Genomic DNA, 16,986 nt, shown 5'->3' with positions numbered 1-16,986 from the left:
TGAAGTTTCTCTTGTTGGCAATGTGTTGTAGCCGACTTGTGCCCAGCCTGTACCTCTTGGTTGCTTTCTGAATGACCCTTAACTTGAATTCTTCAGAAACTGTGGTATCCCATGAATCATAGCTAAATTTGTTTATTACTCTCATAGAGAGTCTAAATGAAATAAAGATACCCTATAAATAGTGAGGTTCTTTAGGTAGTTCCTGTTTGTGGTAGAAGTTATCCTGAAAGCAACAAGAACCCTATAATATTATAGAACTGAGTGAGGTCAGTACTCACCCAGCCTATCAATCTACACAGGGAAAGCCAAGTGGATGAAAAATGCCTATTGTCTAGAGCAGGGGTGGGGAACTTGTGGCCTTGAAATCACATGTGGCTCTCTAGGTCCCCAAGTGTGGCCCTTTGACTGAATCCTGATTTCACAGAACAAATTCCCTTATAAAAGGATTTGTCAGTAAAACTTGGACTGAATCAAAAGGCCATGTGTGGCCTACCCTACAGGTTCTCTACCCCTGGTCTAGACTATGATGTGCAGTTAAATAGACAACCCAAATAATGGATCCATCATCATGCATATCTTGAATAGATGATTCACATAGACCATGAACTGGGCCCAGAAATGTACAAGAAGACAGGACAGGACCAGACTGGGTTGTCTTTAGGAAATTGTACCAGGCTTTGTGACCCAAAGCTCTTCTTTGAAACAAAGGTCAATCTTTAAAAAAAACAACAACCATATTCTATACAATTCTATAAGGATTTATTAAGTACCACTATATGCCAGGAACGCTGATGGGCACTGAGGATATGAAGAGTAAAAACTCAACAGGCCTTGCAATTAATGGGCTTACATTGTACTGTGGGGCACAGGACACATTATTCTAGTAATGTTTGACTGCAATCCAGGGAATATTCCAGTCATCTTAATTGGTATAAGAAGGAAATATGATGTAGTGCATATTCCTTGGTTAGCATGCTCTCCTCTGGAACACTGATTGTCTCCCTGTAACTCTGTAACCCACCAAGCTCATCTTCCCTTCACAGACTTTGTTTACCCTGTTCTTTCAGGTATATATATTTCAGGTATATATCTATGTATATATATACACATATATGTGTGTGTATACACACATGTGTATATACATATACATGTATATATGTACATATATGTACATATATATGTATATATATATATATATATATATATATATATATACTTGAAAGGCCCCTTTTCCTCTCTTATTCCTACCTGTTCTTCATGGTACAACTTATATACTTTAATTCCACCTACTCTGGGAAGCCTTCCCTGTCTAGCCCAAGTACACGTGCCTCAGACCTTCTGCTGGCCTTACTTTCCAGGCCACCAATCAACAGAGATTGCTTCATATTATTTGTCAGATGAGCATTTGTACATTTTTTATTTCCAATGTAGACTGTAACTGGAAGCTCCAGGACAAAGACTCTTCTGTGCCTTTATATTTGCTCCCTTCCCCCGCTCCCCCATTGGGGTGGAGCTCAGTAAATATTTGTTGGCTGAAGATAATTAATTGTAAAATCTTGAAAATATAGGAAGTATTTTACAGATTCTGTTCTGTTCATTTGTATTTCCAGTATTTATTTGTTAGTGCATAACTGAGAGATGGCTTTGCATGTCAAGCTCCTTTGATTTGCCCCAGGACTCCTGCCATAGTAATTAGAGTAAGTTAATTTCTTTTAGCTTTTGCTGTTTACCAGAGCAGGGGATTTTGTCTTCATTTTTTGTTGCTTTCCCCCATAGGTATCATTTATATGTGTATATATTTACATATGTATTAACATCTTAGAGCTCTAAAGGCAGAGGGCAGGTCACTTAACCTCTACAGCTCTGGTTTCCTCTAAAATGGAAACAATAATACTTCTGGAGGCAATGTATTATAGCAGAAAGCCTGGCTTTTCCAATTCAGAAGACTGGAGTTCAGCTGTGTGACCTTGAACAAGTCACTTCAAGTCTCTTGGTATCAAATGAAAGCATAAAATTTAATGCTCTCCAAGGTCTCTTCTGGCTCTAAGTGCAGTGATCCAGTTTCTTCCATCCACTTTGAAAGCAAGATAAGGACCTTCCCCCAAGAAGACTGGTTTAAAAGCGCTAAGTAAGGTCCCTACCAACTCTGAAATTCCAAGAGTCTATAAAACACACATTGGGGCTATTAAGTGCTGAAAGTTCCTTGAGGGTAGAGATTGTTTTGTTTTCATTTCCATATCCGCAGAAGTATTTAGCACATAGTAGGTGCTGAACAAATTTTTGGTGAACAAAAAAGATGGACAAGTGCTCAGGATAATGTGTTTGCAGAAAAACAATTGGCTCTGGAAGGGAAAAGGTTGCCAAGAATTCCTCAGGGATCTGCTAAATAATATTTGTGTCTGCTTCTTGTAAATTTGACATGCTTTGAAACCATGTGTCATGCAGTCCTTCAGAGAGGGCTAAGGGGTATTTAAATCTATAAAAACGAATGTATTTTTGTACACACCCAAGTGGTGGTTTAATGAGCCCCTTTTGCACAGTGTCCAGGGAATTCTTTGAAATATGATTTTACCCAATGGTAAAGTAACATTTAAGATGGTTCCTAAAATGAGCATGTGGTGTGGAGGATGGCTTATGCACAAACTTCTGATGTGTAGTCCAGAGAATTTCCTCCAATGGAATCTAGGCCCCAAGCACTGTGGGAATATGGAGTCTTACTCAAGGACACATCCTCTACACAGGAAATGAATGAAAGTAAATCAAATGGCAGTTATAGACATATGTATATGTATATGTGTGTATACATTTAATCATAACATCCTCAGATATAAAGCTTACCTAGCAGCAGCATGTATAAGTGGGGGAAAGACTGGACTTGAAGTCAGAGAAGCTGGGTTCAAATTCTGACTCTAGTGCTTACTATTTATGAGACTGGAGACAAAAATACTTTCCTAATTTTTACTAATGAGAGCATTAGACTGAATGACCCGTTAGGTCCCTTTCAGCTCTAAATCCTTTAATCTTATGCCTGCCATTATCTTGAAAGATGTCTTGGGTATAGTCTAAAAAGAGGAAGGATTACTAAATGATGGTAAAGTTTTCCAAAAGCTCAAATTCACAAAGGAATTATACTATTTGCATTTAGGAACACTGACTCAATAAAATCTCATCAATGAAATCTACAGCAATGTGAGAGATCAACTTATCCATGCACCATGGAAATGAAAAATGTCAGTTGCACAGACTATGTATGACATACAGCTAGATGGGAACCCAGTTGTGCTATTCCATCAATATATTGATCTTGGACAAATGTTGAAGATGGACAATGAACTGGGCTTTCTAAATTGAGTAAGAATAAGAAATTGGGTTGGGTGGTATTTGGGAAATGGTGCAGTGATCTTAATGATCCCAATAAGACTAGGGAAGTCATGAAGCAAATTTAGAAAGGGAAGAGGGAAATAGATATGTAGAAAATGCCTGAGTGAGGCATTTGCCTTTTATGCTATCCACTTCCTTGTCTTGATTTTCGCTAAGCATCCCTTTCATAGTATCATAGATCTAGAGCTGAAAGGAACCTCAGGGTCCATTTATCTAACCCCTCATTTTGCAGAGGAAAAAACTGAAACTCAGAGAGTTGAAATGGCTTCCCCAAGGTCATATAGATAACAAGCATCAGAAACAGAATGTGAACACTGGACCAGATCCTCTAATTCCAGAGCTAGGACTTTCCACTAGAGTTTGGCCTATAGATTCCATTCTCAACTGCTCTTTGAAAAGCTGAATTTGTCCTTCTCCGTTGTTCTCCTTTTCCCTACCAGTCTTTCAGATATCACTGACTCTGCTTCAGTAATCATACCAGCCAGTTCTTTCAGTAACTTAGTTGCAAAGTTTGTATTGGGAGCTCCTTGAGGGCAGGGACTGTTTTTGCCTCTTTTTTGTATCCCCAGCACTTAGCACAGTGCCTGAATAAACAAGTGCTTAGGGAATGTTTATTGACTAAATGCAGAAAGTTTCTTTGCTAAAAGTGTGACCATTAGGTAATGAAATTCTTTGGCCAGATCTGGCAATTCAAAAAGGCCCTCTCAGAGACAGACGCTGTAATAGAGTACTAGACTTGATGCCTGGAAGATCTGGCTTCAAATCCTGACTCTGCCACCTACGAGCTGTGTGAACCCAGGCAAGTCTCTCTGAGTCAGTTTCTTCATCTATAAAATTGGGATAATAATAGCAGAGGTTTTTGTGAGGACCAAATGAGATAATGTATGTAAAACACATTGCAGACTTAATAGTGCTATAAAAGGTCAGTAGTTACTATTATTATTAAGATTCTGTCTCTGACAAGTTATATGACCAGGAGCAAGTCACTTTATCTCTCTGAGACTTATTTTCCTTATCTGTAAAATAAGGATAATATTTGTTGCATTTACCTTACTACAGGGGTATTGTGAGGATCAGATGGAAATTGTAGATATGGTATAAATGTCAGTTCTTTCTAGGTGGAAGGATGGAGATCATTGGACAGAATGTCCACAGCAGTGAAATCCCAAATACTTGAAATAATTCCTCAGCTTTGTATCAACTGCAGAACTGATAAGAATTTGGATAAAGATACCATCTGTGCCTTTATTCAAGTCATTGATAAAAATGTTAACATTAGGTCAAGTACACATTATGAAGACCATAATGCTAGCTGGTGTTTATAAAGCACTTTATAATAGTTTTCCAAATACTTTTTATATAACATTATCTCAGTTGAGCCTCAGAACAACCCTATGAGGTTGGCAGTGATGGTCTTGTTATACCCATTTTATATATGAGGGCATTGAACACAAGAGAAGGGAAGTAATTTGCCTGGGGTCATACAGGTAGTTTCTCTCCATTATCTTCCTGGAAGTCTCCTAATTTTGTATAGATGATTAAGTAACTTCACCTCCCCCTGCCCCACACTCACACACTTTTTTTGTGCTCATATACTTTCTTTCCTCTCTTTTAGTGATAACATAGCATAATTATTCCCTTTCTTTCAGCCCTACTTTTTCTGCTATCACCATGTAAACTCCCAACCCAGTCTTACTCCTAAATGCAACTTGGCAGCATTCCTTCCACGGCACACATGAAATATCAGGTGTGCGCATGGACATTGCCTCTGATCCATCCAGAGGAGACATGCCTTTGCGAAGTGGGAGGAACTGTAACCCTCCTATTTTCTTCCATCATCACATAGACCAGACCAGTGGCTTAATCTTGTCTTTACAAATTTGAAAGATTTGTTCTCATTGTCCTTAGGGGCAGTAGTACCAGTTTTCTAGCCATTCCCCTATCACCCATGTGGCTAGGAAATGACAAATGTCAAAGTAGTCTGACCCTGGAGTCTCTCCAACCCTTTTTTAATCTCTGCTATCTCTGGAATAAAAAGGGCTAACTCCCTGCTGGGTTCCTTTTAAAATTCACATTGTCTCCTCACATAAGAGTAGTGCCATGGGGGAGGAAGGAAAGGAGGGAAGGAAGGGGGGGAGGGGGAGAGAGAGACAGAGAGACAGAGAGAGACAGAGAGGCAACAAAAATAGTGAGAGAGGAAGGAAAGAAGAGAGAAAAGAGAAAGAAGAGAAAAAGGAAGAGAAAGAAAAAAGGAAGGACAAAAAAGAAAGGAAAGAAATGGAGAGAGAATTCATTCAGGTTTTTAAGTAACTGCAACTAATACTCTCAGAGGCCACATTCTAAGTCCAAAGACTTGTTGGATGTAATCTGAGCATAAGTTTAAAGATGTTTTATCCCCGATAGGAATATTTCTATATGCAAGGACACCTGCAACCATTATCAGACTTGTCCAATTGCTTCCTAGCTGTGCTCCATATTTAGCACTGCAAAGGAGTTTTAGGAATCATGGAGTCCAATCTTCTGCTCTAACAGATTAGAAGGAAAGAAAGGATATGTTCATGGTGCCATCACAGGCAACGAGTAATGCCTGGGAAAGAGAAGCCCAGAGAAGATGTGACTTGGCCAACAGTACAGAGGGGCAGAGCTGGGACTCAAACCTAGGCCTTTTGCCTCCAAATCTGGGGCTTTTTCTAACAAAAGGCAGAATGCTTAGCTCCCAAGCCCAGGATGCATTCCTGGCTACTATTTTGTAGCTCAGCCTGTTTTTCTGTGTTCCACTCCAAAGAAAAACAGGTTTGGGGGATATCAAAGGAGTGGCCTTTAGCTTCTCAGAGAGCGGGCGAAGGCTTTTCTCTGCTTCCAAATGAGTTTTAAGATGATTATAACCTGCAGTGCTGAGAATGCCATTGGTAATTAAGTGTTCTATGCAATCTCTGGCCACAAAGGGCCTGAAGCTCAGAGCCTTGGTTTGTTCTCATGTGAGAAGAGGCAGCATGGCTTGGTAACAAAGAGCCCTGGTCCGGGAAGAAAAGGACCTGGGTTCAAAGCTCAGCCTTGCTACTGACTACCTATGTGATCTTCAGCAACTCTTTCCTCCTTGCTTTGACTCAGTTTACTCCTCTGCAAAATGAGGGGTTGGGGGTTGATGATCTTCCAGCTCTAAATTTATGAAACAAATGCCCTGGTAGAACAGTCTAGAAATGTGATCCCTGACCTAGGCTTGGCCTGTGAGGTAAGACAGATGGCCTCAGCCACCTTATGCAGTCTTTCATAGGCTCTATATTTCTGTAACTGAAAGAGAAAAGTCCATTTTGGGGAGGGGGTGTTGTACTTGCTTTTTGTCTAGGGGAATTTCATACCAGCAGGATGAGATTTATACATAGAAAAGAAATAGATGATAGCTATATAGATAATGTATGTATTTGTAAAAAAAAATTAATGCTTCAGCAGGGCAGCCTAGGAAAGGGCATTTGGCTAGGAGTTAAATCTGCCCATTACTCCTTCATCTGTAAAATGGGGATAATAATAGCACCTCCCTCATAGGGTTGTTGTGAGGATTGAATGAGATAATATTTGTGAAGCACTTTGCAAACCTTAAAGCACTACCTAGGGATGCTAGCTATTAGTTTTCCAAATAGTTTTCCAAATACTTTTTATATAACATTATCTCAGTTGAGCCTCAGAACAACCCTATGAGGTTGGCAGTGATGGTCTTGTTATACCCATTTTATATATGAGGGCATTGAACACAAGAGAAGGGAAGTAATTTGCCTGGGGTCATACAGGTAGTTTCTCTCCATTATCTTCCTGGAAGTCTCCTAATTTTGTATAGATGATTAAGTAACTTCACCTCCCCCTGCCCCACACTCACACACTTTTTTTGTGCTCATATACTTTCTTTCCTCTCTTTTAGTGATAACATAGCATAATTATTCCCTTTCTTTCAGCCCTACTTTTTCTGCCATCACCATGTAAACTCCCAACCCAGTCTTACTCCTAAATGCAACTTGGCAGCATTCCTTCCACGGCACACATGAAATATCAGGTGTGCGCATGGACATTGCCTCTGATCCATCCAGAGGAGACATGCCTTTGCGAAGTGGGAGGAACTGTAACCCTCCTATTTTCTTCCATCATCACATAGACCAGACCAGTGGCTTAATCTTGTCTTTACAAATTTGAAAGATTTGTTCTCATTGTCCTTAGGGGCAGTAGTACCAGTTTTCTAGCCATTCCCCTATCACCCATGTGGCTAGGAAATGACAAATGTCAAAGTAGTCTGACCCTGGAGTCTCTCCAACCCTTTTTTAATCTCTGCTATCTCTGGAATAAAAAGGGCTAACTCCCTGCTGGGTTCCTTTTAAAATTCACATTGTCCAAATTCACATTATTATCCTTGACTGAAGAGTCACCTTCCTCACCTTCCTCTTCCTCACTTTTCACATTCAATCAGCTGCAAAGTCTTAGCATTTCTACCTCCATAACATGTATCATATACATCTCTTCCTCTAATCTAACCGCTTCAGTTTATTGATGGATGAAATGAGATCTAGAATGAGGAAGGGACTGGTGGGAAGTAGCAGAGGTCAGATTTGAATCCAGACCCTTTGACTCCAAACCCACTCTTTCCCCTACAATGCATTTCTCATAGTGAAAAGGACACCTGCCATAAAAGTTTCTTTTACCTGTCAATTGGAATGTGTTGAATAAAAGTTTAGTTGTACAGAAGACGATTCAAGTCCCCCATTTCTTATGTTGCAATGGATAGTAAATGTCTGCACATAAACCAGGAAGCCTGCGGTCCATGGAGCCTTTGTAAGTATTAATAAAGAAAATGAGAATACATAAATATTCATTTGCATTTTTCTGTGGATTTGTGGTCAAGAATAGCTTGGGTATTTCCCTCCAAGTACAGATTGCAGCACCTCTAGCCTGTGTGATTGCCCATGTTTCCTCAAAGGAGTTACCCAACATTCTGAAGGTCTCTCCCTGGGTCTTTTTTGGACACCCTTCCTGAGTACAAGTGGAGCACTTGGGGAGCCCATCTCTTATTCCTTCTCACATGATTGGCCCACTTTCTTCTTCTGATCCAACATGTCCTGAATGATAAACATTACACCCCTTCATGCACTTAGATGATTACCAGAAATATGCTACAAATCACCAATGTCCTCTATGAATCTCTCCATTGCCCAAGTGATCACCCAAAACATTGATCCATGGGACATCGTGGTGTTCCAAGATTCACAACCAAAGCAGCATCACTGAGAGAACTTCTGGGTTAGAAAGATGGGTCTTTGTGTTGAGGAACAACTTAGGGATCATTAAAAGCACTGTATAATGCAATCTAAGCTGCTCTCTTTCCTCCTTTTCTTTTGTGGGACCAACTTATTGTCTATCTTTTCAATGCCTGCTCAAGTTACACACACACACATACACACACACGCTCTCACACTCATATATATATGTACATACACACATGCACAGTATATGTGTATGTATATATACAGATACATATTATACACACACACACACACACACACACACACACACACACACACACACATACACACTGAAGAACTCAGTGGATTGGCCAACCAACAGTTTATCATAGTCCCAAGTGCTTCTTAAACTGTGGGTCACAACCCACAGTTTCAGAAGTGCTGAAGGGGTCCTGAGTAGAAAAAGTTTAAGAAGCCCTGGTCTAGATAATACATATTTTTCATCCATTTAGGTTTTCTTTTATGATTGGTTAGGCTAATCTCTCATCAGTGATCACAAATCTTGTTAAAAAAGACCTCTCATGTTCTAGGGCTCCATAGAATTACCATCCACAATTAGGAACAACTAGAAGATCTCACCCTTGATTGAGAATTCCTCTTGCTTTTGGATTATGCCCAGGACATCCTCCAGGACAGGAGCAAAAGCCTTGGGCAAGTTTAAACAAATAGTCACAGGGTTAAATCGCAGACCCAAAGACCTAATGATGAAATGCTTCTCTTACCTTGATAGAGGGGTGGGGGGCTACAGATATGGAATGCTACATCCACTGTCATCCTTCGTAACAATGTTGTCATACTTCATCATCAGTTTTGCTTCAGTATTTTACTTGTAATAAAGGCAGATTCTATGATGGAAGATATATCAGGATATGATTAGTATGAGAAACAGCAGGCATCAATATAACTTTAAAAAAATAATACACATCCCCTAAAAACATAACCAGAGGGTCACTGAAGAGTTCCCACTACAGTTTACATTTCTAATGGAATCTCGTATGATCCCAACATTTCCATGAGAGACCCTTTGTTGGAGGAGAGCTTTTAAGACTACATTTGGCTTTATAGAGGAAAATGTTTTTTGGTTATCAACAGGCAGCAGAGTAGGATCTTGTTTTTTCTGTAGTTTTCAGCAAATTATACGAGGCAACCAAAACGTGAAGAGCTTTTCAAATCACAAAGAGCTTCTAACAACATTGTGGAGAATGCTCAGATCTTTCCTCCAACACTTACTAATGGTATGACTGTGGAAAATCTTCCTCCAGGAGCCTATTTCCATATCTGTAAAATAGGATTGATCCTACTTGTGGTACTTGACAAAATCACAGAATGTCAGGATGCAACTCAGAGACCATCTAGTCAAATTCATATCTGAACAAGAGACAACATCCCTTTGCATGAAACTCTCCAGTAAGGAGGAAGCCACCATTTCTGGGAGGCAGCCCCGTCCATTTTGGGGTGGCTCTAGTTGGCCAAAAGTTATTCCTTCTATTAAGCCTAAATTTACTGGGGGTTTTTGGGGGGAGGCTGCACAGCTTCCATCCATTATCTTCTAATTATGCCAAGCTGAAGAACAGTAGTCTCTCTTCCACCAGATAGTCTTTCAGATATTTGAAGACCATCCCCACTGAGTTTCCTCTTCTTGAAACCAAGCATCCCCAGTGCTGGTTAGATCAAGCGGCAACTAAAGCCTGGGAGAACATTTCCTAGCACACAGCAGGGTCTCAACAAAAGTTTCTTGAACTGAAGTAATCAAAAACTGGCATACTGTTAGGACAGCAGTCATTTACGAGGCTTAAATTATAAGAGGACACTTTCAACTTTCAAGTTCACCTGAATTCTCCACCCTAGACACGAATGCTAAAAATCAATACTCATTATGTAAACCATCATCACTCCTTTCCTTCTCAGACATACAGAAGGAACGAGCAACAGATGCCCAACTCAAAATGAAAAAGTCCCAGTAAAAAGGCCTTGGCTTGGCCACCAGTAACCCACCTGCTCTAAATTCAGCCCCAGAGGGCAGAACTGGGAAAACAATGTAGAAGTCACAAAGAAAGAGGCTGAGGCTTGACTGGAAGCAAAAATTTCCTGACAATGAGAACTAGCCTCAAATGGGTCAGGCTGCCTCTGGCAGGGGTGCCTTTACTCTCAGGGAAGGGCTTCAAGAAATGGCTGCATAACCACGGGATAAGCACTCGGGTTAGAGAACCACTAGGAGGCATTCTGGAAGGGGAATCCATTTCAGGGATGTGTTGCAGGAGATGGCCTCTGAATCCCCTTCCAATTCAGCAGCTGTGGTCCTGGTCAGAGCCTTGAGAGAACAGAAAGATTTTGAGTTAAAGAAACTCAGAAGGAGAGCATTCCAATCAATTAAGTTATCCATAAATATTTGTTATTTCAGCTACTGCACTACTGGAGATAGAAAGAAAGGGCAAAACAGCCCTGCCCTCAAGCACCTTATGCTCTAATGGGGAACACAATATGTATTTCAATAGGTATATATTTATGTGTGTGTGTGCGCGCACACACACATACACACACATATATGAGAGAGAGAGAGAGAGAGAGAGAGAGAGAGAGAGAGAGAGAGAGAGAGAAGATGGAGGGTAACTAGAGAAGAAAGTTCTAGTGGCAGTGGGGGAAAGCTTGTGACAATTCAGAGATAGAAAATCACAGGTTCGTAGATTTAGATCACAGTTCATAGATCATAGGACTGGGAGGAACAACTAGTATCCTACTTTGACTGAAAGGTAGAATGTATAAAGGGGAATAATAGGAAACAAGACAGTAGCAAAGTTTTGGAGGCTTTATATGGCAGGCTAAATGAAGATACTCACACATTAAGGTCATAGATTTAGAGACACAAAGGGCCTTAGAAGGCAAATATTTAGTCCAGTGTGCTCTTCTTATAAATGAGGAAACTGAGGCCCTGAAAAGTTAAATGAATTGCCTGAGGTCACATAGCCAAGTCAGGATTTGAACCAGCTAAGTGGTGCTGCAGTAGATAGAGTGCCAAGTCAGAAGCACTCATCTTCCTGAGTTCAAATCTGACCTCAGACACTAGCTGTGAGACCCTGGGCAAATCACTTCACCTTGTTTGCCTCAGTTTCCTCAGCTGTAAAATGAGCTAGAGAAGGAAATGGCAAACCATTCCAGTCTCTTTGTCAAGAAAACTCCACATAGAGTCACAAAGAGTCAGACACAGCTGAAAAACAACTGAACAACAACCTCTGACTCCAAAGCTAGCAACCCTCCACCACACCACTGAAGACTCTTGATAGTCTGTAGTTTATCCTAGAAACAACAGAGACACATTGGAGATTTATAAGTGGGGAAATGAGATGATCAGATCTGTGCCTCAGGAAGATTGTTTTTGGCAGCTGTGGGCAGAATAGATTGGAGAGTGGACAGACTGGGAGAAAGGAGACCAATTAGAAGGATATTGAGATTGTCTAGGCAAGAGGTGATGAAGGCCTGAAAAAGGGTTTTTGTTCTGTGAGAGGACAGGATGAATATGAAAGAAAATGGAAAGGTTGAGGCCGAGACTCAGCAGCTGATTGGATCTGGAGTATGAGGAAGAGGGAAGAGTCAAGGATTACTCTGAGATTTTAAACCTAGGAGCAAGGAAGGATGGTACTTCCTTCAACAGAAATAGTGAAGGGTGGAGGAGGGGTGGGTTGAGGCAAAGAAGACAAGAATTTTCATGTTGAGTCTGAGAAGCCAGACAGGGCTTATGGGGGTAAAAATTGAACAGTAAACAATTTACAATGCAAATCTGGAGTTCAGGAGATAGATTATGGATGTAATAGATAGATCTGGAAGTTATATGAATAGAGGCAATGATTGAACCTACCAGTTGTGGTTGTTCAGTTGTTTCAGTTGTTTTCAACTTTTTGTGACCGCATTTGGGGTTTTCTTGGCAAAGATACTGCAATGGTTTGCCATTTCCTTCTCCAGCTTATTTTACAGATGAGGAAACTGAGGCAAACAAGATGAAGTAACTTGCCCAGGGTCACACAGTCAGGATACATCTGAGATCAAATTTGAACTCAGGTCTTGACTCCAGGCTGGGTGCTCTATCCACTGCTCTACCTACCCTGAATCCACTGGAGCTGCTGCAATTCCCCAGGGTCTAGTATGTACCTTCCTGGGAGAGGCATGGAGAATATTTCAAAATGTTCATGGGTCTATGATCTCACTGATGCAGGTACACCATCCAAAGGTCTAGATTCCAACTCTCTACATTTTTTCATACTATGGGATCATAAATCCATGTCCTCCCATAAATTCTCCACATGTGGTCAACCTAACCATTGGAACTCTTGATGTTTCCCAGCTATGGAGCACATGGGCTATATATTGGTTATCTCATACTCTTGCTGTATTTCCTTGATGATATCTCTTAGGATGCATTTGGCGCATACCTTTTGGTTGGTAAGTTGTTACAACCTACACATGCCCACCATGGGCTTCCCTATAAAGTGACCTGCAATCTTCATTTTTCAGAGACAGTGGCTCACCACGCCAAAACCAACTAGCATCACTAGAAGAATGTGTGTACCCCAAAGACAGACCTTCATTGATGGAGAAGCTTGGGATCATTTCAAGGACTTCCCAAATTCTCAAAAGCTCAGATTACATTAGTGATACAAAGATGGATAAGACAGAGTCCCTGCCCTCAAAGGGCTTATAATCCACTGAGGGCAATAAAAAGATTGAATTAAAAAGCTGATAAAAGGCTCAGGGATTATAGAGCGTTTGATCATACTTCATACAGACACATCAGGATTCACAACACAAATTGTGATGCCAATGGAATCCAGAGGTGGGGAAGCTTCAGCTTCGAGGTCATATGTGGCCTAGAGGTCGAAGGTTCTCCACCCCTGGATAGGCTTTCTCAGGATGGAGTTGGTTCAGTTGAGGGGCTGCTCAGGGTTTCTGTTCAGTTATAGATCAGGGGTTTTTAACCTGTATTCTGTGGATGAATGGGGGCAGGGCTCAGTCTATGAACTTGGATAGGAAAAAAATGCACCTTTCTTTTCACTAGCCTCCAACTGAAATTGAGCATTTCATTCACTTATGAATGTAAGCAACAAACTCCAGTAATATTAGGCTGCACCAGACCCCAGGGGTAAAAAACCAAAACCAAAAAAAAAAAAAGTTAAGAGGCACTGAATTAAGTAGACTCTGAAGTTCTGTCCATTTCACCACTCACATTCACTCAACAGATATTGATACCTCTGCTACTATACGTCAGGCAGTCAATGAACATTTATGAAGCATACCTGGAACTGTGCTAAGCATTGGGGACACAAAGACAGAAACAAAATAGTCACTGTCCTCAAGGAACTTCTATTTTGTTTTGGCTAAATGCATGAACACAGATAAACCAATAAAGAACAGTACAGTGGCAAAACCACTGGCTGAGGATGTGGATTAAAACTCTCAACTGTGTGACAATAGGCAAGTCTCTTGCCCTCTCCTGGCCTCAGTCTTATCTGTAAAATAAGGAAGTTGTACTAGATGCTTCTAAAGTTCTTTCCAGGTCTAGATATATTATCCTTTACATTTGGAGTGTGTGTGTGTGTGTGTGTGTGTGTGTGTGTGTGTATGGGGGCGGGGGTTGCATTAGCAACTGAAAGGCTCAGGTTAGACCCCATATGGGAGAGGGTAATTGAAGGGAACCTTGAAAGAAGGTAGAGATTCCAAGGATGTAGTTGGCTTAGCTTGTGCAAAGACACAGAGGTAGATGATGGAATATCTGGTACGGGCAATGGAAAATAGGTCACGCTGGCTGGAACACTAGGATTCTATGCTCCTTAAACAACATCAAGGGGTTGCGGGTGGGCATATAATAACTGCTATGTAGTGGATGGAGTCATAACATCTGAGTGTAAATCTGGCTTCAATCACTTACTAGCTGTGCGACCCTGGGCAAGTTGCTTCACCCTGTTTGCCTCAGTTTCCTCATCTGTAAAATGAGCTGCAGAAGAAAATGGCAAAATCCCTCCAGTATCTTTGCCAAGAAAACCCCAGTTGGGGTCACAAAGCGTTGGACATGACTGAAAGAGACTGATGAACACATACATACAATGAAGCTGACGGTCGGGTTCTAGAGAGCCTTGGCCAGTGATCCAGCCATTGGCTGATATGATAGTAAAACTGAAAGTTTTTAGCAGCACCACTGACTACTTTGCACTCTAGGTCAGGACAAGAAGTCCCCTTGGCTACACAGTCTTCCACACAACTTACTGGGCAAAGCAAGTGGAATTCTCTAAGAAGTGGCGGCTTTTCTTTGGAAGTACTGGGGCGGGGGTGGGGGTGGGGAAGATGGGGGGAGGCTGCTTCAGGGAGAGAGGTGGTTAAAGACAGGGTCTGCAGAAATTTCACTATCAACAACAACAAAAAAGAAATAGAAAGCTCTCACCTAGGGAGAGTATTTAGCTCTTAGATTGCCAACAGGTTAACCCTATTTATATTTAAATAGCTCTAGTCTTTGAAGTGCTGGCCTCCTGGGAGAAACAGCAAGGCAAGGTTGGCAACTTTGGGGAGGCTGCAGTTTTGACTTTTTTTTCATATCATTTGTACTTACAGTTTGGTTTTTGTGGTGGGAAAGAGGAGAGATTTGGTTAATAAAACAAAAAGAAGTAGAGATGGGAGGGTGACAGAGAGAACTGGAAGAATAAGGAGGGAGGAGGCGGGGAGAGGGGAGGAGGAGATGGGGAAAGAGTCAGAAGAAGACAGAAGGAAAGTGAAGAAAGAATGAAGAAGGGAAGAGAGGGAGAGGGGAAAGAACAAAGAGAAGGGAAAGGGCAGAGAGAGAAGAGGGCAGAGAGAACAGAAAAAGAAAGGAAAGTGGGGGGAGGGAGAGAACAGCAAAAAAAGAGAACAGAGAGAGAAAACAGTACAAAAAGGAGAGACAAAGAGGAAAGGGGGTTGAGATATAATACTATTTTCAGAGGACACCAAATAGACTATTTTGTTTGGGACTTAGAGTGCATGAAGGAAAAGAATGTGAAATAAGCCTGGGAACGTAAGCTGGGGTCAGGTATTGAGGAGGTATAAAAACCAAACAAAGGAGTTTCCATTTTATCCCCGAGGCTCTAGGATCGTCTAGATCCACTAGAGTTTTTTGAGCAGGGGAGTGACGTTCCAAAATGTGGTTTTGGAATATCAATTTGGCAGCTGTGTGGAGGCTGAATCGGAGGAAGGAGAGATTGGAGACCAATCCTGTAGGCAAAGAGATGCAGGAGCCCTCCTAGGGGAGCGGGTGTGGAAGTGGTGAGAAGGGGGTTCCATTGGAGACATGGTGTGGCTATGGAATCGACAGGACTAGCTTTGCTGATGGGGTGGCAGTGGTGGATGGTTCCTATGTTGTGAACCTGGGTGACTGGAAGGATGGTGATGTCCTTGAAAGATGTAGATAAGTTAGGAAGAGTGGTTTGGAATAGGGGTGGAAGGAGTCTACTCTGAGGTTGAGATGCCTATAGGAAATAGAATTAGAAATGGCCTTTCCCCTTCTTTGATGGAGGTTGGTAAACCATTCATACCTTCTCTTCCTGTGGGCTTCTTGTCCATGACCTCCCATAAATCTCCCATAGATAGGGTCCTACAACATGATAGAAGCCTTTCAACATTTCACAGGTAGCAGGTCAGCCTATGCTGTTAACCTGTTAACCATCCTTCTACATGCTCAGTGACCGGCCCACTTACTTAGTCCCTGGAGGATTTGTTTCACATAACACCTCCTACCTGGTTTCCCCCGGCCTCCAGTCTACCTATGCCCACTTCATGTCTCACCAGTAGCAGAAAATCTGGATTATTTGGAAGCACCTCCAAAATGACAGCTGAAATTCAGCCTGTAATCATCTTTATTGTTTAAGGAAATGTTTCTGAACGGAGTGTTTCTCTCAGCCCACATAAATCTGAAGTTCTAGTTAGAGATTGGTTTCACAGTCTATCTACTGGAGGTGCCAGCCTCCTATATTTAATAAGACAACATAAGAGTCTTTAGCAAGTATTCTAAAGAACAATTCCACCAGCATTTCCACAGCTCATTACTGCAATAGCCAAAGACATCACATAACTAGAGGAGGAGGTCTTGACAATATCCTACAAGGGAGACTGCCATAATGATAGGTCCTTCATCCTTTGATTTGATAAGAACTTGGTACAGCTAGGTGGTGCAGTGGACAGAGCACCAGTGCAGGAGTCAGGACGACCTGAGTTCAAATCTCACCTCAGACACTTGATACTCATTAGCTGTGTGACCTTGGGCAAGTCACTTAACCCCAACTGCCTCATCCTGGCTCATCTCCAGCCA

The 16,986-nt window shown here is 41.5% G+C and overlaps 1 long non-coding RNA gene across 1 annotated transcript; it reads right to left on the bottom strand.

The window, feature by feature from the left end:
- Nucleotides 1-1,229: 1,229 nt before the first annotated feature.
- On the bottom strand, nt 1,230-16,318 carry LOC140515921 (uncharacterized). The gene is made up of 4 exons (XR_011971185.1): nt 16,214-16,318; nt 10,659-10,974; nt 8,067-9,508; nt 1,230-2,733 (listed from the first exon to the last, which is right to left on the bottom strand). It is a non-coding gene; the product is annotated as an uncharacterized lncRNA (long non-coding RNA).
- Between the last annotated feature and the right edge of the window lie 668 nt (nt 16,319-16,986).

Source organism: Notamacropus eugenii, chromosome X (assembly GCF_028372415.1).
Source record: "Notamacropus eugenii isolate mMacEug1 chromosome X, mMacEug1.pri_v2, whole genome shotgun sequence".
Classification (NCBI taxonomy): domain Eukaryota; kingdom Metazoa; phylum Chordata; class Mammalia; order Diprotodontia; family Macropodidae; genus Notamacropus; species Notamacropus eugenii.
This window is presented reverse-complemented; position numbering and strand designations above follow the sequence as displayed.